At 43.5% G+C, this 25,891-nt stretch overlaps 1 protein-coding gene across 4 annotated transcripts in view; it reads left to right on the forward strand.

Moving 5' to 3' along the window:
- The window catches only part of zmiz1a (zinc finger, MIZ-type containing 1a), a 98,467-nt gene that overhangs the window by 31,966 nt on the left and 40,610 nt on the right, over positions 1–25,891 (forward strand). For 3 of the 4 annotated variants that reach the window (XM_075478355.1, XM_075478358.1, XM_075478357.1), the window contains exon 3: positions 4,330–4,406. The exons of the other annotated variant lie outside the window; for it this stretch is intronic. The gene's annotated coding sequence lies outside the window, so the exon portion shown is untranslated. The remainder of the gene's footprint in view (positions 1–4,329; positions 4,407–25,891) is intronic. 4 annotated transcript variants of the gene reach the window in all.

A 25,891-nucleotide genomic window follows, 5' to 3' on the forward strand; every position in this document is an offset into this window, starting at 1 on the left:
AGGAAATGTGTGTGTACTAGCCTGGGTTACAATTCTACAGGGTGTCGCTACAGGGAATGGATTGAATGTTTTTTAAAGTTGATAAAAAAAAAAAAAAATCTAAGAAAAATCTCATCTTTACAGCTCAGTCAAACGAACGCAAAACATGCTCCTTTGCCCTCGTGCCTCCACTAAATAAGCTTGACATACATGAAATATGTCTTTTAAAGTTCTGCTGTGTTTTGGGTTCTGTGTATGAGTATTAAGTTTTCTTCAGCGGTGCGCGTGCCTTTCATGTTTTTGGAGGTTTTCAGGAATAACGAAGTTTGAGGCTTGCGCAAAACCTCGTTTTTGCCGTCTCACTTGAGGTCATGACACAGCTTCTGAAAATCGCAAATATTTTTTTTCAAAAAGGCAAAAGCAACTGCAGTGTCTGGCAACTGCAGCGTCTGTGAAGCAGAGCATTTTCTCTGGGGCTGTCTACAAGAGTCAGCATCCTGTGGGGTTGACAGCCAAGGTCTGGTGACACACGCTCATGCCCATAAACAGGGATTTGGCCCTCCGGAGAAAATAACCTTGATAATTACTGGGTGCATATAGACCTGCCCACAGTGAGAGGGGGAGGAGGAGACCAGGGCTGACTGAGAAGACGGAGAGAGCCACATCCGCTGGTGCATTCCTGCATGCTGTGTCATACTGGTGCCGAGTTTCCCCTCAGTTTGCACGGTGATTTCCACAAGGTGGAGAGTGCACAGAGCCACTGATGCAATGCTCGGGGCCGCGGACACTGACGTTTAAAGTTTAACAAGGCAACAAGCCACGCATTCATAGACTCCCTGCAGCAGCAAAAAGACAGCAAAACAGTTTAAAGACTAAACAGAAGAGGACCGGCAGACAATGGTGAAAAAGTGGAGCCACATGGAGGGTGGGATGCATGGAAAGAGAGGAAAAATACAGCCTGGTGACCTAACTATGGAAGCGCTCATATACTTAAACTCTCCTCTCCCAGTCTTTCTCCGGTATCATGGGGCCTCTCTGGTCTAGCTGAATTGGCACCATTACAGCAGCCAGAGCTGAATGTCTGCGCCTGGCTCGCCGCCCGTCTGCTTGCCTGTCATTCAGCTGGTTAAAGAGGCCTTGTTGAACCACTGCACTGTGCCTGGCTACTACAGGGCCATTCATGCCTGCAACGGCAAAAACAGCCAAGTCCTGTCATCAGTGCAAGCTAGCACATACCAATTTACTCCTGGAAATGACAAGGGCATATTGCTTGCTAAGCACGGTTTCCCCCAAGCAACCCAATAACCCACTTTTCTCAAGTTAGAATTTCATTTCAGGGAATGCTCCTCTCTAACAGAGCAAGTGTCTGCAGACAAACACATTCCCGTCTCAGATATACTCTCAGTCTCTGTTGCAAGTACGCCTCCTACTTTGGGTGTACAGCGGAATAGACTGATCCTTTCCCAGAGGAATCATACAACAACAGCACGACACAATAAAACCGGTCCTTTGTGCTGCCTTCAAAAGTTGGAAATTTCCAACAAAAGATTTTAAAATACACTTTGTCACTTTCAGAGAGTTCCCCGCGCTTTTCAGTTGGCCTGCATGGCCAATGGCAGCTCGTTCCGTCACAGCTGACCTTCGTCTGGGTGAACTGTGCTTTTCTCAGTCCCATTGTGACACACACCATGAGGACATGCACGAGAGTCGAGGCTTCCTTCTGCGCTCGCCCTCTTTACTTCCTCCTTCATGCTCTCACTCTCGACTCCCCCAGCTCACTCTCATCCTTCTCATGTCCTTTTTGTCTCCCTCCCCTACCCCTTGCACAGTGTCTGCAGTCCTAACATCCTCCTGCTACGATTAGCTGTAGGGTTTTTCTTTTTTCTCAGCCAGTGTAATGTCTAGATCCTCCTGTGTCCTTGGAATCCAGTCTAATAAGCTCAGACACACACTCATGTCTCTGCGCTCCATGGGCCTACTCTCCAGCGTCACCCAGCACACACTGAGGTAAACAAAGACTGCCACAAACACATGCACACACTCTATCCGAGTGTGCTAATAGACCGACATACCAACCCACTGAGGACAGCGTTGACGCCAGCTCGCTAACGTTGACCTTCCGTGTGCCAATCACAACAAATCTGCTCCCTGATTTGAATGTTGGGAGGAAAACAGTGTAAATTGAAAGCAGAAATCCCCCTGGTGTGAGACAAGATGAGCCTCAGAATAAATTATTCAGATGGCAGCCTCTTTCCTGCACGATTCTCGCCTTCCGCTACGTTTAATGGCATCTGTGATGACGCCCATTGGAGATTAATCCAGATGCAAGATGTTTGTACGTGTGTGCTTACATTTGAGTGTGTGATTCTGTGTGTGTGCGGCCTGCTCACCCCTCTTCTCATGCATCCCAGCGTGTCGTGTGATGGTGAAACAAAGCCTCAAGAGAGGAATTTATTTCTTCTCCAGAGAGGCCTGTAAATAAACAACGAGAGAATCAATGCCTCCATTTATTTTTTTGTCTGATAATTCTGCCCGTGTTGTTAGGCTGTGTGACAGCATTTTCCAAGTCAGTATAGCTCTAAGCAGCCATATTTCCTCTCGATGGGAGTGAGAAAACATGCCTCACTTTCCTCATGTTTCATTATCAAGGATCAGTAAATTACCACATTTTTTTTCTTAGATTTTTTTTCCTTTCCTTTTTTTAATTTTTTTTTATCGCCCACTGCAGCTCATTTAGCACTATGATGGAGTCTTTGTATGAATGGGAAATAATACCAGCAGTGGAAATTGTGCTTTAGAACTCCTCAGTCAAATAAAGACACACAGACAGAAATTACCAGGCACAGTTGAATAGAAAAACCCACAGCAGTTCCTGTGGTTAATGCATTTCGGGCTTTGTGAGTATCATTGATTCGCCACAGAAGAATGACCCTTCCTCACACAAGCGCTTCCAATATTTTACTGTGTTTGGAATATTTTTCTCAAGCATGTTTTCATTATATTTACAGAGAAAAGAAGTGTGATTCTGAGCTTTTTTTCCTTCCCTTTTAGAAGCTCACTTTGCTTTTAGCCATGTACATTTCGGGGGATGATTTTGCTTCTGATACGTTTTTTTCTGATATTTAAGCCTCCAAAGATTTTTTTTTTTTTCCAAAAGTGGCGAAAAAGATTCCCAGTTGACCCTTTTTCCTTTGACAGTTTTTCTGCTACTCCCATCTTTATTGATGGAGGCAGATATCTTAAGAAAAAAATTCTCGGAGATCCAAGCTTCACCTTTGAAATGGACGAGAAACAGATTGTTTTCCTGAACTGCAGCTGTATTGTGTTCCGTGACTGTAATTAGCAGAGTTCAGGTCCCAGAAAATATGAGGGGTGTTACTGCTATTAGTGAAGGTTCAATGACTGATAAAAACAGTGAATAATGGTGTAAGCAGAGTGTTCCTGGTTCCTCAGGAATAAAGGTAACCTCCCAGTGTGTAAACCCTGATTAGGAGGAATCATTCAGCTATTACTGCTGTTGGTGAAACATACTCCATGTTAGACCCTCTAATGAGCTCCGGTTTACTGTGGGTTTTTTGTACTCGAGTATCCATCTCTGTATCCCATAACCAAGTGTGAAATTACAATATCAGATCATATTTAGTTAATTAAACTCATGTGACTAATTTAATTTCACTCAAATATAGAGAGAAAATGAATAAATCATGGGGGCGTATTTAGCTTGCTAGTGCTGGTGTTAACAGTAATTAAATGTGGGGCAATCTGTAGCTTGTGGAGATAGCTCAAGTATTTTCTTCCTGCCAAATACACAAGTACACAAGTGGAAAAACACAATGAATTTTGGAGGCCGTCTAGCAGAATATTAATGAAGTGATGGGGGATTTTCAAACACATGAATAAGTGAGCCGAAGATGCAGTCCTGTAAAGTAGTGCAGTGCATTAACAGTCAGCAAGTGGTTGTCCCATTAGGAGATCTGCACATCTCAGTTAGAGAAGAGCCAGAAGCAGAGAAGAAATATTCCTCCATGATTAGAGCCTGGAGAGTTCAAAGACAGCTGTTTTCTGAAACTAGATGGGCACAAAGAACTCACAAGGAAGACAAGAAATCATTTTGTATTTGTCATTTAAGTATTTTATGTTTCCCTTTTGGCAGGATTAGAGATGCATATTCTCTCTCTAGCTCTGTCAGTCTTTGTTTTGCGCTTCCAATTTGTCACATGCGCAACAGGGAGCTTTCTTACATCTCAATAAATGACGACACCTAAGTCTAGTCTTCCTATCACTAAAAAAGCACATTGTGTTTTGTCACACTCCCTGATATGCATTGCATTCTGTTTTGTTTCATTTTAGACTCTCTTCGTGATTGATGAAGATTAAGAAACAGATTTGGCCTAATATCAAACAAAGAAACGTCCTCATCCAAACTGGTAAGGATCCTGATTTATCACCTCTGTCTTTGTCCGAGCAGTTTGGGATAAGCTAGCATGGTGATGCTGATGCGCCTCAGTGAGGGTTTGCAAACACGATAAGATGATGGCAGTTTGGTTTTTGCCTTTTGTTGTGTCACACCAGCCACTATACTGAAGAACTGTGTGTTTTCAGTTGTGATTCAGAGGAGCAAGAAAAGGTTTCAGTTTTAGGGCACACAATCTCAAATCATCTTTGGAGGAAAGCTTTTTCCTGTGATTCAGAAATTGATACTGCTCTCTATTTAATGGTCCAGGTACTTTCAGAGAAATTTATTGGACCACATACACACAAGAACATCCGGAAGTAATTGCTACGAGAGGCTGACCACCATTGTTTTTGAATGAAAGCATATGTTTATTTGACGATTTGCATGATACTTGGTGATTGCATTTCCCCTTTGGTCAGGCGGCCGGTACTTGTCAGGTAAAGGGGTTCAGTCAGTCAAGAGTAGCAGAACAAGTTGCAAAATCTTTTTGTGCTCCACTAGGTCACTGGTCTTCCCTCTGATGTGGTCCATTTAGAGAACGCCTATATGGAGGATGTTTACCAGACCACATTCTTGCACTTATACCTTTCTGGTTTTGCTTCCAGCTGACCCCAGAGCTTGAAGTCTGAACAGCATTCGTAGCAGTGTTGAACTTATGTTAAGTTACCATGTATGGTCAGTGATCTGCTTCTATCAGTGGTACTATCAATCTCTAGGATCAGAACAATGGCTAATCTCCATTTCCCCATCCTTTAACCATGTGCTCCCTACTGCAAAACCTGGAGAACAAGGCTCTATCTCATGCAAAAACATGCATGGATATTGTGTTCAATTAGCCTTTGAACAGCACGAGTATTATGTATCCAGCTATCCCTCAGACTCCATGAATTTTAAGTGTCTATTTAAACCCATGGCAGTCATCATCGTAGTGTCAAAAACCTTTGACCACCATGATGGATGATGTAATTGCATTGAATGAGGATGTGAGGAGACAACAGACCAAAGGATGTCACATTATGCCTCCCAACACATTCAAGTAAAAGACCTTATCCTTCTTCTTTTGTTTGGGATGCTGTGCAAAATGTCGACAGTGTAGTTTGTGTACATGTGAAACAGCATCAAAGAGCTGGAAGGTGAATAATTTTTGGTGGCATCTGCACATTTTGCAATATGCTAATGAGCAAAGCTGCAAAAGCCAGATTGCCAGGAGAGAGAAGGGGAGAAGAAGAGGAGGAAAAAGAGGGAGGGAACAGAGTGGAAAAGAGAGAAACAGACGGAGGCTGGTGTAAATTATGGATGCAACCTGCGATTTCCAAGAGGAAAAGAAAAGCAGAGAGAAACCTCAAGTCATGCATATCAGATTACGCATTTACCACATTTTCTTATCATGGTCCGTGAGCAAACTCGTATACAATCTGGTCTCTTTGTGTGTGTGTGTGTCTATATGGGTGAGGGAGACGAGCAGTGAGAGTGCTTAACATATTCATCCATGTCAAGTCGTGTGGAGTTGTGTTGTGCTGTCAGGCAAAGCTCAAAAGTTGAGTTGATACGATGTGTGTGTCTAAAGCTGTGTTGACTTTCATTTCTCTTGTGCTGCGTTGCTTTGGTCCGTGTGTCCGCGATCACATGGACACAGTGTTAGGAGCCGTTTCACTTACTTTACATAGTGGAATCGCGCTGGGTATGTTTGTGGGATAGTGTATCTACACTGAAAGCTGAGTAAGGCTGCTTTGTTGAAAACACTTGAATCTCATTATGTTTCTCACCTGCTTGAGCAGTCCTAAGAGAAGTTAAGTAAAAGTGAGCATTCGTGTGCCACTACCACATCCCAGCCTTGTATGCCAGTCCCCTGTGAGCGTGTGTCTGTGTGAATAATGGATCCATTCTTGAGTCGTGTCTGTGACTAGAGCCCGTGCAGCGGCGTGGTTGCCTAAGCAGAGGTGGAGGTGCAGGTGAGGGGAGGGGCTGGTGGTCTGGAAATAGCTCTGCCTGAGCTGGAAGTACCTTGGGTGGGCCTCTGTGTCAGCTTCACCGTTCTTTAACACACATGCACGACAAAAGTACAATCCTGCTTGTGAACCCGGCATACATTATGCACACATTTTCCTGCTAGTTTCAAAGGAAATATGGTTTAACGTGTCTCTTGTCAGCTTTGCTGTCTACATGATCTCCTCAAACATGACAGCAGAATTCTAAAAGCACTGCAGTTTCTAAGAACTGAACAAGAGGCACTTAAAGAGAGAAGTGTCGGGCCTGGCAACAAAAACTATAAAGCTGCCCTGGATCTTGCTCATGTAAATGTGTGTTAATGTGCAAAGTAGGTCATTTATCTGGAGCAGGGACAGCAGCAGTGTGCCTCTTTAGAGAGATGTCAGAGTGTGGAATCAGTTTGCAAGTAAACACACTGCTGGATTTGGTGAACTGCGCTGGGGATTTTACATACGCTCATATTTTGATTATATGCCATGTCCAAACACTAATATAGGAGAAGAGTAGGAGGGTTGTGATGAAGGTTAAACTGGGCGCTGTCAATCCAGAGACAGCATCAGTAACCACAAACAGAGATACAGTAGCAGCCGAAAAATCTGACCAAATCAGATTACCAAACAAACAGCTAAGAGGATTAATTCTGATCTCTCTCTCATTTTTTCCCATCAGACGGACATTAAATCTGCAATCTATAAAATCCCTTCAGATGATTTTCTGTTTTACTTTGTGGCCCTTATTTTCTGGCAGTGTGTTTGGAGTGAAGCTCTTTCAGCTTCCCAGTGAACTCTGCCCTTTTGTTCTCCCTTGAGGCATCTAGAAATTGCTCTACTAAACGGGGTATCATATCAGTCTTTAAAAATATCTTCACAGCGTACAAGACAAATCTGACCCGCGATCAGGTGCTGCGCTGTTGAGCCCTGTAATGTTATAATTGCGTTTTTCGCCAGGAACACTTGCTGTCGGTGTGTTGAGGGGAGGAGGGGGAGCTGTAGTTCTATGGCTGTCACTTAAACAAGCGCGACAACTTTTAGCGGCATACGTCTAATTAATGGAAAGTGCTGTACATGAAAAGGAATAATTACACCTTGTCCTTGGCTTTCAGATATCAAAGATGTAGCTGCATTTCCTTGAATTAATCTCAGGAAAGATTGCTGGTTTACAGGGAATCAGTGGCGGTACAGTGTGTTCTCAGGGAAAAAGAGGGTAGATTAATTTGGTTAATATTTTATAAAGCTTACAAAGGCAAAGGGCACTGAAGCTTTTCAGATTATTTGTTCTCAGCCAATATTACACACCACGGCTGAGCTGCTGTTGCACCTTGCTGCTTGTCTACAGCTCTCCAGCGCGATGCCAACAAAGGGCACTTGCCGTTAAAAATGTTCGTGATAGCTTTGTTTGTAAAACGGAAGCTGTTGTAGATGTGCTGCTCATTCTCCATTGCTGTGATTGGATTCAAAGGAGCTTGCAATGTATCGCTCTCCCGAGTGCTGATAGAAGCTGAAAGATTTGTATTAATATCCTCACTGGTACTCTTTGATATAAACTGATTAATTCTGAGCGCTCGCCTACGCACGAACACCTCGGAAGCACAATATAGCATTGCTCCTGACAGCTTGACAAACTGACATTCCCACTCTCAATCACTCCCTCTCCTGCCCTCCTGCTCTCCCTGATAGAACTGTATATTGTTAGCAACAAGACTGTAATCAGTGCAAACGTAATCAAATCATTGCTCCAACAAGCAGCCCTGGCTGCCGGGTTTCCAAGAAACACATCTCAGATCAAGAGGCGGCCTGCTTGTACAGCAGTGTGTACTGTAGGCAGCCGCTGCCGTAAATGTCAGGAGAAGTAGGATTATTTTAGAAAATGTCACCGACAGCATAATAGCCTAGTCGAGGAGTGTCTCCTGCTATGTTTGTATCTCATGTCAGCAGGTGGGATATGTAACTGTGCTTGAGGGTTTCAAAGTGTGGTAATAAAAGTGACTGTACACAGAAAGCAAACAGCCCGCTGAATCTGTTGACTGAAACTGATGCGTGATTGGCAGCGAGTGCAGCCCATCGAGTTAGCTGTTAAAGTGAGTCTTTTAGATTTGCACAAACAAATGCACATCTCCAAACCTCCTCATTATTGGCAGCAGAAAGTCTGCCCGGGCACAGGGACAACTTCTGTGTGCGCCTCTGCGTTCATCTGTGCTTTGTGTGTGTTTGTGCGGCGTGCGCCCGGTTCAGTAGTTCATTCCAAGATTTGGTTAACCGAGTTGGCTCGCTCCATCACATCGCCACAGAGTGTGCAGTTGCCTGAGCCTCTGTTTCATTTAGTGGCACCCACGCTCTTATCCTCCTGCCATGAAAACACTCAGAGACTCGCGCTTTCTCTCCACTGTAACAGACACAAACGTGTGTGTGCACACACAGCTGAATGAGAGAGTGACAGAGTTGGAGGGTGAGAAAGAGGAAAAAATAAGAAAGTACCAATTAAGCTCCTCAGACAGATCTGCCAACAGACATCAGGGGGTTGGAGGCGGGGAGTGTTTGTGTGTGTGTGTGTGTGTGTGTGTGTGTTGGATAAGGGAGTAGGGGGCGTTTGACTAGAGCCGCAGTGTCTAACTTTGTGTTATTCCTACAGTTTTGCACTTCCATAACCTGCTGAGGAGGTTAGCAAGAGCCTGTAGCTTTTATATTTACTTGTTGACAGTAGTTTTGCTCAAAAAGTTCGTGCGAGATTTTGCTGTGTTTGTTCCCTCTGTTCATGTTTACAATGGAGTCCATGACTCAGAACACACTGCTTAAAACCATAACTGACTTCTATGTTGTTCTAGGTTACTGCTTGTGACTGGATCTCTTTTGGAAAGCTGGAGCTTACATTGCTGTGTAGCTCACCTGTTATCCCCTCAGCTTGGTAATATACCTGGAAAGCATCATGACCTCACATTGATCAGACAGCTGGGCTACGCACTCACTTGCCTTTGTTTTCACAACCTGACCCTGTGCTGAATTCTGCCCTATGTGTTGACCACCGTTAGGATAGAGATCAGTTGACCCTGCGACCAAGGACACTTGGTGCTTGCATTTGAACACAAAAGTAGGAACTTATGAGTTCCCAGTATGAAAAAGCTCCCGGAAAGCCCCAGAAGTTGGATTACCAATTCGGAAATTCAGAAAGTCCCAGCTACCTGACCGGTACTGGCATTTTTTTGTCTTATAAAATAATTCCCTCACACTTTTTGCGCAGTGTTTATATGTGAAATACAGCATTATCCATTGTAGTTAACTTGTTTTTCTTATTTCTTATTTCTTATAATTGCTCACCTGGACAGAGTATCCTTCCCAGTTTCGACTTCTGACTCCCGAGGCAAATGAAATGCAGATACATTTGCATACACCTTGCTTAAAGAATGCAGCCATATATTTATCTAACCCCCTCTGAATGTGGTCTGAGCGTTTTGGTCTCAAACAGACAGCAACCTTCTGTAGGGTTGGGAATTGTTTTTGATATCATTCATTTATATTCTGAATCTGATTCTTCTGACTAATGGCTAGTTTCTGTTTGTTTCAAAAATAGATAGAAGATATTTTTATTTGGACTGTTCAAACTCAAAATTCCTTTCAAAATTTCTGTTACTAGGAAACCTCTTCACATAAATTAAATCATTCGCCATGTAAGTTGGTGCACGGTGTCATCGCACAGGCAGGTACGATGTAATCACATAAACGCGTTCTTTATAATGAACAATGTTAGCCTATCGAATGGTAGATTGTAGAACCTGCACCTGTAGAACCTCTCTTTTCTAAGATCTTGTGATGTCTTCTTTCACAAATTGATAAGACGAATCTAAATCCTTGTTTCCCTGTGGGTACCTGCTGTTGCCGATTCCTATCCAAAACTGAGTTTCCATTCACAACCTTGGGAGTCAACTGAGCCTATGATAATTTCATCCTATCATGTGGCCACAAGCTCCACCTATAAATTACAGCGACTGGCAAATTTACGGTTGAAAACCCAAACTTATTTTTAATCATATACAAACAAGCAAAAAAAAAAAAAGAAAGAAAGAAAGCGGGAACTAAGAATATGTGTCTTTGTAAATGACTTGAATAATTACCTGATTTTCAAAGTTGTTTTTACTGTCAACTTTTTACTCTTTGTTCAACTACAAAAAAAGAGAGAAAAAAGTATTTGTTTTGCTTTGAGACTGCCATGTCAGTACCCGGAGCTAAGCCTTAATCCAAACAGTCTTAACAGACAGTAAAACTCTTGCTGCACTGCCAAATGAAGCCTCCTCCTCTGCGCTGCGTTCACGCTGTGAAACAAAAGGCTAGTTTGGCCAAATCAGGACTGACATCATTGGCAACAGCTGCGGGCTGCATGCACTGTGTGTCTATGCATGTGTGTGCCTGTCGCTGTGTGTTTATGTCTTTGTGTGCGTGTGTTTTTGTGTCTGTCAAGACGAGGTGACCTGATTGCTCAGCTGAGCAGTGAAGGAAGAGCCAGCCTTGTGTTGTCAGAGAAACACCAATGAAAAACACAAGAAATGGTCCACAGTGCACCCGGCTGGCAGCCCCACCCTCTCACTGTCTGTGTGTTTTGTGGATGCCTCCCCTTACCCCCCTGCCATGCGCGCACACACTCTGTGGCACGCCTAACAATGCCAAAGCAGATTTGGAAATGAAAAATGATCCACCACTGGCCATGCACTGCAGTATCAGCTCTCTGCTCCAAAGTGGTCGGGCCAAATTCTGTTCAGAGGTCCTTTACTCTTATTGCCGTAGATAGAACTAGTTGCATCTAGGCTCTCCTCTTACATCAGACCAGTTGAGACTCCATCAACTATTTGTCTGAGCAGAATATTCTGGGGGGAGAGGGCGGTTAAGAGTTTTGTTATTACATGTTTTAACAGATTCAAAGAATGTAGGACCTGCTGAATATTCATGAATCTCAACCATTTAAAGATATCAGCCAGCAGCACAAATCATGGTAGGTCAGCAGCCTCAGTTGTTAGTGCCAGTAAAAGGTGCGTGGCCTCATCTCTCCCCCCTTCAAGCATGAACACATAAAATGCCGTCTCAACACACACACAAACAGAAATGGCCTCCAACCCCCTGGGGCTTTACCTCAGTGGCCCTGTGGCGCACAGTGTGTTTGTGTGTGAGGCCTAATAACCTTACCGGGCCCATCCCACCCCTGCTGCTCTGTCTTATTACTCCCTATACCCTCTCTGTTTTGTCCTGAGGATGGTAAAGAGATAGGATGGATTTCAAGCAGCACCTAGGAGGGCTGGAGGAGGGAACGAGGCTGGAATGAGAGCTGCGTGGCATGAATGGTCGAGAAGGAAGGATGGAGAGAAGCCATAGAATACAGCAGAAGGTGGGGGGCCAGTAGGAGTATTGACGTAGCTCAGATAAGTGAAGGATTAGTGGATCTACAATGAGCTTGGAGCTGCTGCTCCCCCATTCAGCCGCTGGTGAAGTGGCTCCTCCTAATGAGCTGCTAAAAGGAAAGGAGACGTGCTTACATGCACACACAAGGACAGGCCATTTATGCTGCATTCAACTTTATTCATACAAATGTAGTACAGGTTCTAGTTTTTTACACTTTACTTTTTCTTACTGGGAAAGAATCCAATAAAAACACAAAAACTAAACTGAGTTGATCCTGCAAGTATTTCTGAGTCTTCGTACTACATATGTAGCTGATACTCCACATGTCTTTACCACAAAGAACACGAGATCTGTACTTTATTTGTATCCCACAGCCTACTGGCTGCCATGAATACTCGGACAAGTACCGAATGTTTATTTATCTGCTGCCTAAAATAATCCGACACACAAATGTACTGTTTACTGTTCCTTAAATCCTAGTTCATTCTACAACATTTTCAGCCTGATTTTCACATCGCAGAGACTTGCGAAGACATCCATGTCTCCGAGTGGAAACCAAGCGTGGTTGTTATTTTCAAGGAGTCTTTAGGGTAGGAGTTGTTGATTAAGCCATCAGCAAAGAGCTCCAGCCAACAAGAGCTCAAGCGACGGGGTCAGGGGACACGACGGGGAGAAAGAGGAAAATAGCAAACATACATTCAACATAACAGAGAGCACGTGAAGGTCTGCACAGGAAACAGAGCTTTATTTGGTTAAATGTTGGCGAGACCACCCATGCCTCTAATGTTTCCAGCGTGCAATGTTGTGACAGACTCATTTATAGAGAAGCTGTGGACAGAAACTGCCACTTACTCTTCAACAACCAGACGAGCTGAACAGGCTGAATCACGAGGAGCAACTTGAATCGCGGTGTAATGTTAAAGACGACGACTTTTCTGCAAGACAGCTGAAGCTGCTGGACTAGGATCAGGCAGAGTCTGACGTTAAGTCAACTGAAAACTCTTGCAGCGTGAACACACGCCAATACTCTCGAATACAGAAAAAAAACACGTCTTGCAGTGTGAATAGTACAATGATGGGACAACTGAAAATCTCGTCATGATCCTGGCTGTAGTAACGTTTTTGAATAGATTAAGATTATAATAACAGCCTCAAACGTGTCACGTTATGTTCATGTTAACGCGTAAATCTGTCTGAACTTTAAAGTTGTGATTAAGCTCAGCAAACATTCAATGAAAGCAATCGACACACATTTTTGACTCTTGAACTAAAGTTATACCGTTTCACTGAAGTTTTACAGAGAGCCTTCTTCTGACCAAGAGCTCTGTCTTTTAACAGATTACTGCCGGGGAAACACGAGCGCTGCACACTTACTGTGTATCTATCTTTTGTTATTTCCCTCTGACACACATTTCACTCTGTGCAGCAGATATTAAAGACAGTCTCTCGCCTGTTTTAGGTGATAACTCCTCCTTTGCACACGGGTAATACTACACAGAACTCTGCTGAGTGTGGATTTTGTGCATCACTGAGAACTCAGTGACTCTGCCTGTTTAATTGTCTGTGTGTGGCGTGTACTTCGCTGCATGCATACGAAGACTGAGCAGGTGTTTCTGATTGTGTGTGACACTGTATCTGAGTCTACATGCCTCAGTGAGGGTCACGTCTCTGTCCAAAAGGAAAGCCAGAGGCTCAGATTTCAGCTGTGGGTCAACTATCCCACTCCATGTGCCTCTGAGGTTAAAGTTTACTCTGCTGAGACAGGCTGAGGGAGGGACTCGCTTGTCTAGACTACCTCAGATACACACATATGGGTTGTTCCTTTCCAGCTTTACAAATGCTGTAAAGATGACACAGCAAGACACCCTTACTGAAGTTATTCCAGTTGTGCAACTATAAGTTTGTTTGTCACAGAGGACACCTCAGAGACTCAAAGGGTATGCCTTCAAATCCCCAAATTTTATCCAACCAAAAGTCCAAAACCTGAATAAAAGCAGCACATTCTCACATGGGAGAACTTGCAGATGTTTGCTATATTTGTTTTGAAGAGACTCAGATGGCTGCTGATTAACTTTCAGTTGATTGATTTCAAATGAGGATGGTTTCTCTTGCCTTAAGGGCCATATGTGTGTGTATTTTCTCAAAATGTAGCATATTTGTAATACACAAGGCTGGTATATGTGAAAGTGTAGAAAGCGTTTGACGTAATGTTTACACCACTGCATCCTGACAGCCTTTAGAAAAAAACCCCGAAAAAAAACCCCCTCTTTCTGTTGTTCCTCTGAAGACGAGGTGACTTAAACCGTAACTGGAGACTTGTGGCGCCTTTGATGCTAAAGTTTCATCACATCTATCAGTCTTTCTCTCGCTCTTGTTTTCTTCCCTTCAACACTTCTCCTCTTTCCGGAGCCCGTTTTTTTTCCATTTTGCTTCCCTGTGTGTGTATCCTCGACATGCATATGATTCAATGTTCCTCTGTGTGCGCCTTTTCGCCGCCCCTTGTCTCGAACGGACTCTCGGCTAATAGCTTGAAATGTCACAACAGTTCAATTTCATTTGAGCAAGCTGATTTGGAGAATGACCCAGTAAGCTCTTTACAGTTTAAGTCAGCTCAAGGCTTTTTTTTTAGCTAGATGTTCTCATTTATAAGTATTGTTTTGACATTGTGTGCATACTTTATTGATAGGAAACGACTGTTAGATACAATAAGATTTAGGAAGATTTATTTTCTTGCATACTTAAGTAAAAAAGAAAAGAAAAGAAAAAGCCCCGCATGGAATTGAGGTTCTGTGTGTTGTGTGGTGGTTTTCCAATTTATTGAAGGGTTTTCACTTATTTTTACCTCACAGAATTTATTTTCTACGTCTTTCTATACTCCCCGTCCTCCTGACCACCTCCCATCTATAGATCACTTTGCTGTAGCAAGTCATTTTTCACATTTAACTTCATATCCAACCATTCTATCCTTATTTCTGTCATTGTGCTTTTTCTGCGCTGGCTGGTTGACAGCAAGGTTTAAAAAAAACTGAACATCTGGCTTTTGTGTGCAATGGGAAAATTTCGGCATTCCAGTCCCGCATCACGACTATGCAGTCGTTGCTTGGCTGGTCATTGATGGGAACACAACACCGGGTGAACACACTTATGGTGCCTTTCCATTTTGTGGTGCGACCCGACTCCGACACTGCAGCGAGTTGATTGGTCAGAGTGAGCGTAAACAACACATCGACGCACTTGCTTGTTTATATTTCATAACATACATTACGGTTATTGCTTTTGAGCACGGATTAATGAATACACGAGCATGTTTAACGTTCTTTGTTTTTTCGCTAAACTGGAGCTGAACTCTTTTTCTGAGTTTCTCCTTTCCTAATGAAAAACAAAGCAGGGAGGAGCTGTGCAGAGGTGAACTGTACTGTACGGTAGCATTTAATAGGGAAATACAATAACTTTTCAATGAATTGCTTTGGTTGGTAATTTGGGGCACAGCTCGCTTTTTTTCTTCTTTTTTTTTAAATAGAAAAACACATGTTTGCCAACATTGATGTCTCACGCGGAGGCTCTAACATTGACGGCAACAACTCACAGAGAAAAAGGACAAGACTGATTGATTTATACCTGTCGTCATCACAGCTGGCAGCTCATTCTCTGCCCTGCTGTGTCGATCAGTTCAGTCAAAAAATAGTAAATAGTCAACTATCTTAATCATTTCAGCCCTCCGACACCAGCAGAACATGCCTTTGGAAAAAAAAAAAAAAAAAAAAAAAAGCCAAACAGAAGAGCCTCACAAATGTTTATTTCCAGTTCAGATTTGCAGCTATTACTATTTAACTTATAGCTCATTTAATGCCTACTGTCGGCGTGTTTGTGCACTTTTTCATTTGTGTGTGTGTGTGTGTGTGTGTGTGTGGTGCCTTGGTTAATGAGGGAGGTCCGTACTTCCCCCGGCACAGTGGCTCATGGAAATCAGTGTTTGATTTGCTGGCGACTTGATAAAGGATTTAAGCCTCAACATGCCCCCACCCTCTCATGTCGTGCTCACAGTAAAGAAATCGCATTATTGAATCCGTTTGTTCGCTCTGCTTCCATTCAGGCTTGTGTTTGCAAAGCGGTGGTATTTTGCCTCTGTTCATGCATGTACTGTATCTGTTTGGGAAGGTGTTGGCAGGTAATAAGGTGGCTGTGATTACTCGATGGGCCTTATGTCCACTTGCTGCTGACCGGCAATCTGTGTGTATGTATGCAGTGTCCAGAGTGGTGTATAAGCACTCTAGTTCTCCCTGCTCTCGGTGTATGTATCGACCAGACTCTGGAATGGAGAAATGCCTGCCCAGCACACAAAATCAATGGCTGCTGTTTTCTCCCCTACAACGGCCTCCTGTTATCTGCAATGAATACAAAGCGCATATTGTAGAACGCAAGACACTCACTCGCATTCACCTCATTTTTACATCTTCTCTCTTTTTCACCACAGTGGCAGGGGTCCCACCCAAACCCCGAGGATATTGGGCTAAATTACAAGTCAGTTACTCTTAATTGGAAGAAATATGGCTCTTGTGGTGTGTGTTCTCATTCGGAGCGCGTTTGCCGTTGAGTCTTCTGTCACCTAACAAGCCCTGAGCGAGACTGCTGCACCTTTCGCTGAACTGCGAAGTTTATTATTTCTTCTGCAATATAAACTCTGCTCTGTGAGCACATCAAACAAGGCGGCCAAGAGCGTGATTCAAACATCATCTGTCTTCCACTGCGTTGAGTAGCATTAGCAAAGTGGCCAGCAAGTGTTTATTTAGCCGGTGGGCAATCCATTTCATTTCAGGCACGGGGATAAGATCAAGCCTATTTTCACCCCTGTGCAAATGTTCCTCCCTCTATCTTCTTCTTTTCTCTGTCTGTCCCAAACTGTTCTTTCTCGTTGTCTGCCTCCCCGTCAGGGATTATAGGTGGCGGCGGGAGGTGGAGGGGAGGTGGCAGATTAGCGCCGTCTGTCCAGTGGGTCCGTCTGTCTGCTGTCAGAAAATAGAATTCATCGGTGTGATCCAGATGCTTATGCTCAGCTCTCTGTTTGTGTGTGTGCGTGTCTGTGTGTGGTTGTTGCTCAGTCAAAGGAGAGGATTGGCCGTTAGATTGAGGGCGGGGGTGTTTGCTGGTGGAGGGTGGAGGTGCAGGCAAGCACACATCCGCTATGCAGCTTTTGTGCTCACATCAAAGGGAACGTCCATGAACTGATGAGAGAATACACTGTTTAACCACCAAGACTTGGTACAGTATAAACACAAATGTGTACACACATACACGGCGCACACAGGTCTTCTCCAACCCATATATAGTAAGAGGAAATGATCCATTTTATGATATGTAAGCTGATTTGTAGATGTGCCATTTGTTCATATTTTTTAAGAATTTCTCAAATCGGCTTTCCTGGAAATATTCCAAAGTAAAACTTGAGAATGAATGTGTGGTATCTGAAAGAGTAACTGCTCCATTTAATCACTTTGATTGACAGAAAACCATTTGATCAGCAGTTTATGCTGAAAGCTAGCAAACAAAAGGTTTTAGTTGAACTCAATGAAGTGATTTGAGTGCTGGCTCCTCTCGACTTATTCAGTTTCTGATGTAAGTTTCAGACTGTGTTTAATGTGCAATCAGTGTTACTTGTGCCTCTTGTTGAGAGAAGACGGGGGGAGCGGGTGGGGGCCGTGCAAGCAGTACTAGGGTTACTACACAGGAGAGTTGGGTGCACTAATGTGGCTGGCTACTTCATTGATGAATGAACCCAGACTGGAGTTGTTGTGGAGGGCTTCAGAACAGGATAGTGGGGGCGGTCTGTGGGGTCCCAGAAGGAAGTGTTGGAGGGGTGAGGGTGGGGGGTGGCTGTCATTAATCAAACTCTTTCCACCTACCACCTCTTCTCTTTGTCTTCTGCCCTTTCTTTATCCTTCCTGCTTTTGACTTTCTCCCTTTCTGCCTAACATTGTTCTCTACTGTAAGCCGCATTCGAACTCGGTCTTTGGAATGCATGCTACTCTCTCCAAACCATCACTTTGGGATGTGTTTAATGCTATTACGAGGTGGCAGCTCAGGCAGTGTGCCCTCTAACGAGGCGAGATGGACTCATGCCGGGGTTAAACGCGACTTAGTTTTCTTAATTCACTTAAACTCTTGTGCTTCTGCTCCCTGAACACCAGCCTCTTAACTTTCTGGTCGGCACAGCCCTCTAATGCCCGCCTTAGACCGCTGTAATGCGAGGCACTGCTCGTTCTGTCGCTTTGAGGTCAGTAAGAACATTATGAGGTGCTTTGCCAGGTCAGAAGTCTTGGCTGGTGCTGGTGTGAGTTTTATTTGCTAACTGTACTTTCATACGGACAGTGGATGTTCTCAGGAGTTGCCAGCTTAATAACTGTCTAGAATTTAGATGGCAGTTGTCCTCACGCTGTCGGGTGGAAAACGAACTAGTTGCTGATGAGATTAAAACACCCTCTTAAGCCTTTCCTTCTTTTTTTGGTCTCATATTAACAAAAAAATATGTTTGTTTCGAAGTTTATTTGAAATATCTGTCTACTTTTAAGAGCAGGAGTAAAGGATTGTTTCCCATGGTTGAAATGATTTCAAACTGATTTGTGTCATAGATTGATTGATAATCACCGAAATATTCACTGGCAGCTTTTTTTTAAACTTTAAACAATCATTACTAAACTCGGGGCATAGCTTTTTGTCATTTTCCGATATTTCATTGACCAGATTAATCAATAACAGACTGTATGAAATGAAGTTTGTCTGTTTGATTGTTGTTGTTCATGATTTAAGTGAGCACATTTATGGAAAACAGAAATTTAAAGCTCTCAGAAGTAACAGATTTTATTGATCTGTCTATGAAGTGTATTTTCCTCATAATCAATGATTTACACACACACACACACACACACATATACTTTTTTGTTTTTGTTGTTGCCTAATTGTACAAAAGGCAAGCATGACACGAAAGTAGACATGCATCAATAGAGCGTGACCAGGTGACCAGACTCAGATATAACTAATTCCGTACCGTTCAAATTTACATCAATGAGCCAGCATGATGGTTCATGTCATGTGCAAAGCAGCACAGGCCTCAACTTCACAGCCTTACTTGGAAGCTATACACTGCGAGTTACAATAAGGAATTTTTTATTCGGTGAATAGACTAAACTTTGTAAAACGCAACCTTCACTGTCTGGTAGCTGTACGGTAGAAAACAAGCTCTAACATAAGTCTGTCTCCTTGGTGGACAAGAGGTATTCATCTGTCTGCCTAACCAGTTTTCAGATGAGTGTGTGGGGAATGTCTACATACAACAAGCATCACTGGTAAGTCATAATACAAGATTTGTCATTGACAACGAATGAGGAACAATCACAAGAACACTGAAGAAGCCAACAGACCAATTGGCTAAAACGTCAAGAAAAGAGAGCCAGCAACAAGCCGTCAGCCTCTGTCATCTCTTCTGTTAAACAGAGATTTGAATAAAGATGGATACACTGCAGTTCATTTCTTTTTTTAGTTAGACTCTGCCCAGTGACACAAAGCACTTATTCTTCAAATTTGTTTGAGTAAGAGTGAGTGAAGCTGAGGTTACCTAGCGCAGTTAAGAAAAGTCACCAAAATGTATATGGGCGTCTGCACAAAAACATTACTGAAGATCGCCGTGTGTATCGTGAAACACTTTTTTCCTGTGCGGCATGCTTAATTTACACTTTAGCTTGAGTCTTTCTTACAAGATAAGATATTTGCATTAGTTATGTGAGAAACTGCTTTTAACAGACGGAAATCAGATCAGTAATTAAATATCTGGATCAGCCCACACTTCTCCATCGACATCAGTAGTTTACAGCGTCTCTACATTAACTGCTGTCTCTTACCTACACATCACATGAGCAACTGTGTGGGTTTATTAAAAATGCATGTTCCACATGAGCTTAAGAGACCAATTATCCCACCTATATCCTTTACAATGGCTGATAATAAAGGCCCTTGCAGTGAGCCGCTCCCCAAAAGCTTCGCTGTCTCAACCTCTTCCACTCCACACCTCTGTTTCTATTCCCCACTCAAGCTGCCTGTTGTCTTCTCACCGGATCACCGGTAAACAGGCTTTTCACCGGATTTGATGGAGTGCAGTGTTTTGATCTGTTGGGATTTGTGTGCGTTGGGGCGGGGTGTGGGCGTCTTCAAATGCTGCTGTGTGCTCTGCAGGTGTCGGTGGACAATGGCGTTACAGAGGGAGGCAGACGTTTTGAGTGCACACACATAAACGTGCACAGTAGATGAGACTCTTGCAGCACATTTCGTGCCATCGTGCTTTTTGACAGGAGTGTCTTGAGAAGATCAGAGCGCCAGGAGCATAGAGGCTGTTCCCCGCCACACGCTGTACATCAAAAATGGATGCATGTGGGAAGCAAGTGCATCGCTGGAGCACTTTAGAGCCCACATACAGGCAACCTGCTCATCAAAAGGCTGCCATGATTGTATACATATGGAACTACATAATGTAACACCCGCAACTTGTTTTGTTTTTATGCGCATCACAGGCAGCGTACCCTTTGATGATCAAACCCAAGTAGTTACACATCACAGCGGGAAGGGGGAACGGTGTGAAAGAAAAAAAGGGATATGATGATGTTTCTGTAGCTGATGATTAGTTATGTTTAAATGTATACAACTGCACACATGGCGAGTTGTCACAACCTCCCCGTACTTCAAGCAGCGGAAAGCTGACGAATGATACACAACCTAAGGAAGTATGCTGGTTCTGCAGAGTGCTGAAATCAGCTGAAGTGCTGAAATGGTGAGTCTATAAATCACTGCGAAAGACAGGACATTAATCAACAACAGTTTTCATAATCAATTAATCATTTAACTGATTTGTCATATCCACAATTCCTGGATGGTAAGAATTTGCTGCTTTTCTCTGTTTTGTAGTAAATTGAATATTACGGAGCAATGAAGATGTTGCTGTTACAAAACTCTGAGTGAAAAATTAAAGGATTAAATGCCATTTAGACGGGAAACTTCAAACGCTTTGTTTGCTCATTTTGTTATACATGTGGTATGTATTTACAGTACCCCAAAAAGATCCAAACTGCTCTGGATAAGAAATTTGCAATCCAACAGTGTTCAACAAGTGAATACTTATGGTAAAATAAAAACATTTGAGTGTTGTAAAGAACAGCCCAGCCTGACGCCTCTCTCATTTACCGACTCGTAATAGTTGCATAGCAGTCGTGGAAAGAAACCTGCACAAATGTTACATGTTTTGCCCTTATGGGCAAATTTTCCTACGTCAAATGATGCAAGTAAATCCATAATTTACATGTTGAACAGAGCTTTTTCTTTCCTTTCAGCATTATAAGTCGTCCATTCAAGAGAGTCCCAAAAGCTACCGAATTGATTTGCTTATTTGCTAAGATGTATACCTTTTGTGGGGTGATTCCAAATTCTGCATTTGTTGCAGGAGGTTCTATGGAAACTTCCAAAACATTACGAAAGTTTTTTGAAGACTGGCTGCCAAAATCTATCCAGTTTTGGACGGAACAAAAACATGTGTGGATCGCTGGCTAAAGTTTGCCTGCATCAGGCGCATGTAGGGGTGATGTTTGGCCCGAACTCCAGCTTTACTCTAGAAAACTGTAGGCAACATAATTGTAACCAAACTGAGGGGGAGAGTGCCATATCTGAAGTTTTCTTCCACATTTCATCGGGAAATTGTATCGCCAAATCTTCCATTTCCAAACCAATTCTGGGTTTTCATTTTACACAAGAAAAAAAAAGAAGAAGAAAAGGCAGACATTCATTAGCCATTCTTGGCATTAGCGTGTCATTTTAATTGGCCACAAAACTTGTCGAGGCCAGGGGCCCGATTTGATTTGATGTGCTCCATAGCTGAGGAAACCCCTCCTTCCCTCCCTGAAGGTGTTGTTAAAATCGGAATGACTTCATTAATAGTCTGATCTGGATGTAATTAAGAGTGAACAGAGGGCGGCTGGCAGGGAGAGAGAAAGTGAGAGGCAGAGAGGAGTAGGTAGAGGTCAGGGGAGTGGGATTTTGTGGAAGCTTCACCCTCCCTATTTCATGCTCCTGTAACAGCTTCCTCACGAGAAAGGACTGTTAAACACTGTGCAATAAGTTTTGGTTTATTTGTCTGTGATTAGTCTGCTTGTCTGCCTTTGTTTTGTGTCTGTGGATTATCTGAAACACCCCCATGCAGCAGTTTTTCTGTCCACATGTTTACGCGGCTCTGGGTGGAAAGCATAAATTGGAGACAGAGCGTTCCCCGTCTGTGCAGCTTGGAATAGGGCTTGGACTCGGAAAGCTGGCTTTCCTCTCAGGAAGTGTTGTTCCTCACCGCTCTCCATAAACACTGGAAAAGAGACCCAAAGAAAATGTCCCACACTCACTATTTCCACTGTAAACACACTGACATACACATATTATACTGCTCCCCCTCTCTGTTTCTCCCATGTGTTTCTCTTCTCTGTCTTGGGTAGAAGGCTTTGTATTTATATACAGTATGCCAGATGGTGTGCACCAGAAAACCCAAGTCCTGACTTATGCACATCACCTGACTCAACTTTGAAGTTAATTTTTTGTTATTTTTAAAGTTATTTGCCATTTCCCTAAAACTGCTCATCAGCATAAACAAGCAGGAACTCGAGACCAGAAGTCTGCTCCGAGTAAACAAGGCTCACGCAAAGCTGACTTTTACCTTCATGTCCAAAGCTCTTTGTTGCACTACAGCTGTCATTAAAAGAGAAAGTAGAAAGAATCTACATTTGCTTGTTGACATTGAACCCTTGGGTTTAAATGCCAGTGTGTTTTAACTGAATTACATCTGCAGCAAAAATGTTACTCCTAAGTCCTTACAAGTGGTTGGATTGCAGCTCCCTTGTGTGTTGTTCAAGTTAATAAATCCACATCGACGAGAGGGGGAAAGCTCCTTCCATCAATTTTAGTTGTCATGGCATTTATTCCCGCAGTGGAGCATTATGCTGTGAAAATATCATCACTATGTCCCAAAAACCCGAAAAAAAGACTTGAATTGTTCACAGTTTATCATTGTCACGGCTTGGATTTTATATCAGTGTGTCGGGATCTGTGAAATATCTCAAGATGTGTTGGCTTCTGTAATGCCACTGCGGTTTCTCTCATCAGCAAAGTTCCATAACTACCTGCAACTACTTACAGACTTAGAGATGACCAAAATTCTGCCATTGGTGATGTGCTTTATTGCAAAAACATCCAGATGCTGCGTTTTGCTGTTATTCTATCCTCAGTGGTAAAAAGAACTGAGCTCTCGTTACCACCCAGGAGGCTTAACAGCACCCTTACCTGTGTGTGCACCCGGCTGTAGAGAAGACTAGAGGCAGAGTGAAAGGAGTGTCAGGGAGACAGAGGTTAGAAACCCCTTTTTTTTTTTTATTACATTTCCTCTGCAGTGAAATAGGAGGCAAGATGGACACTCCGTATCTCCCCGCTGCACTAGAAAACTCATCTAAATGGAAAACACATTGTCTTCATTATTTTGCGAGAGCTGAAAGAACAGGGTTGTCATGGTAACAGCCATCTGAGTGAGCGCAAGCGGGCGGCCGAGGGGCTGGTTTTAGGGCCAGAGGAATGGAGAGAAAAGAGGAGGAGGGAGGGAGGGAACAAGGAGTCAGGAGAGGAGGGGTAGGTTGGTGGGAAGAGAGGAGAGGGGACTAAGATGAAGAGGATGGAGATGGAGGGAGGACAATAGAAATGGACGGAATTAGAATATGAAATTGTGGGGTGAAGGAGACAGAAGAAAGGGTGTGAGGGAGAAAAGACATGAATTGCTGAAAAGCGGAATTATTTTACCAAAGGAGCCAGCCAGTGAAAATGGCCAGTTAGTGGCTCTAAGAGAGCAGTTATGGGGCCCTTATTATTTTCAAAAGGCAACAAGATGGCAGAATTAACATCTCAGAAAAAAACCCTTCCAACAGTGTCTTGCTGCTGCCTCACTGGTGCATGCCTCTGTGTTTGTGTCCACAGACGCATCAGAGTGCACACTGATGTACAGTAAAGGGAAGAGCTATCTTTGCCCGCCGTTAGCCCGCTGAGCTAACATTAGACGAGCGGGTACTTTCGGTAAACACAACGAGGGGCGACAGACTCCACCGCGCTCTCCAGCCACCTCTGCGCAGCCACAGTGGTGATCGACACCCAGTTTGCTGCTGTCTTTATTACGGGCTCTCTAAGAACTGTCACTGGCAGCAAAAGGCCCAACACCAACGCCCTTCATCAAATATTTACCCCATCTGAAACTACAACAAGCACCAACGACACATCAAATAAAACCAAGTGCCAAGGCGGTATCTAATCCAGTCAAATCCCTCTCCTCGTCAACTTCTTTCTCTTCCATTTCCGAATGCTGAGTGGATTTTCATGGCGCTCTTGTCAGTTTAGCCTCAACTCAAGGATTAGGGTTGTTGCCACAGAGAAAGAGAACCACATGATTGTTTATTTAAGTTGCTTCCTTCGTTTCTGTTATACCGCCACTGGCGTTGATGTGACTGAAGCCTGACACAACATCATTATGGCAGCCATCAGGCGATTAAGGAAATTAAAGTAATTGCTTAAGTCTTTGTCGTGTAAATGCTTTCCCCCTGGAGTGTTTGGCTTGTCTTTAACATCCATTAGGATTTGATATCCAACCTTGTGTCTCTCAAGAGGAGCCGTATCGTTCTCATTATTATTTGTGGCTTGGAGATGAGATGGAAGTGAGAAACTAAAATGCTGTCAGATTATATTTACATTGCATTGATGAAACCACCAAAGACTTATTTTTAAAACTACTGCTCCACTCTTATCTGTACTGGTCTTCTTTTTTATGTATGTTTCCTTATAGCCAGCAAGTGTTAGGTGCCCTCTTCAGACGAACATCCAGATCAGCTGAAGATAATGATAAAAAGCTATCAGAGTTTCATAGGGTCTCTCACTGCGTGGCGAAATGATCTTTGTTTTTTTTCTCCCTCCAGATGTGCAGTCATGGTCAAGGGAGGGACGAAAGCTGTGGCTTGTGATTGACCAGCACTTAGAGAAAGAGACAGCCTGCTGCTATGTTCTGCCTGTCTGACTGACTGGCCAGCAGGCTGTGTGGCTGCCTGTAGGTCTTAGTGATTCATGTCACACTGTAATTGGTTTACCTGCTCTCTGTGTGTCTGCGCTCTGAGAGGACCAAAACAAATTACCCAAGGATGACCTCTCACTATCTCCCTCCTGCTCTGCAACCAGCCCCCCCCCCTCCTCTCCCCATCTCTCTCTCTCTGCTTGTCTCACCCCACCTCCTGCTACATGTAATATGTTTTGAGTGTCTGTCTGTCTCCCGTCTTTTCCCCACCTATTCGTCTTTCTTGTCTTCCTGCACTCCTTCTACACACCTTGAACCTCCCGAGCAGAGCCACATTAAAACAACATTAAATTCTGAAAGCATTTCAAAGCACAGTTGTACACATGAAAGCCTCCTGAGGCGTCAGAATGTATGTTTCTGTGTTTGCCCGCTATGTCAAACATCACGGTGACACGTTACACAGACATACATGCGTGAGGCGAAGCTGATAAAATGGACTTGAGAGCCCAAATAAACAGTTACGCACTTGTGGAGGGCTTTTAGAGTGTTTTGTAAAAGCTGCAGTGAAGCACATTAGCCTTTCAGTGCTGTTTTTTGAGCTTGCTGTGCCAGATCATACCTGTGTGGATCCTTCCTTTGGTGAATGAAAGTGCTGCTCTGTGTACACCATTAGTCTGTTTCCTTTTCACAGCAAGCACATGCTTTGTCCTCTTTGCAACTCATGCTCTTACTCTCCCACGGTGGTGAACAAAAACTTAACAGAGCAAGAGAAACGGGTGCCACATTCTTCCGTCTACCTGCGTTTAGCCGTTTCTGTAAAATCCACCATCAATAGATTTCACTCTTAATTGTGAAATCGGGATTTGTTCGTGTTTGTTGCACGGCTGGTTGTACAGGCTGTTCTTGTATCAGAGGACCTGGAGCGTGCGTTTTCACAATGAAACTCGTTCTGGTGTCCTTGAACAAGTGCTT

Source organism: Odontesthes bonariensis, chromosome 2, assembly GCF_027942865.1.
Source record: "Odontesthes bonariensis isolate fOdoBon6 chromosome 2, fOdoBon6.hap1, whole genome shotgun sequence".
Classification (NCBI taxonomy): Eukaryota; Metazoa; Chordata; class Actinopteri; order Atheriniformes; family Atherinopsidae; genus Odontesthes; species Odontesthes bonariensis.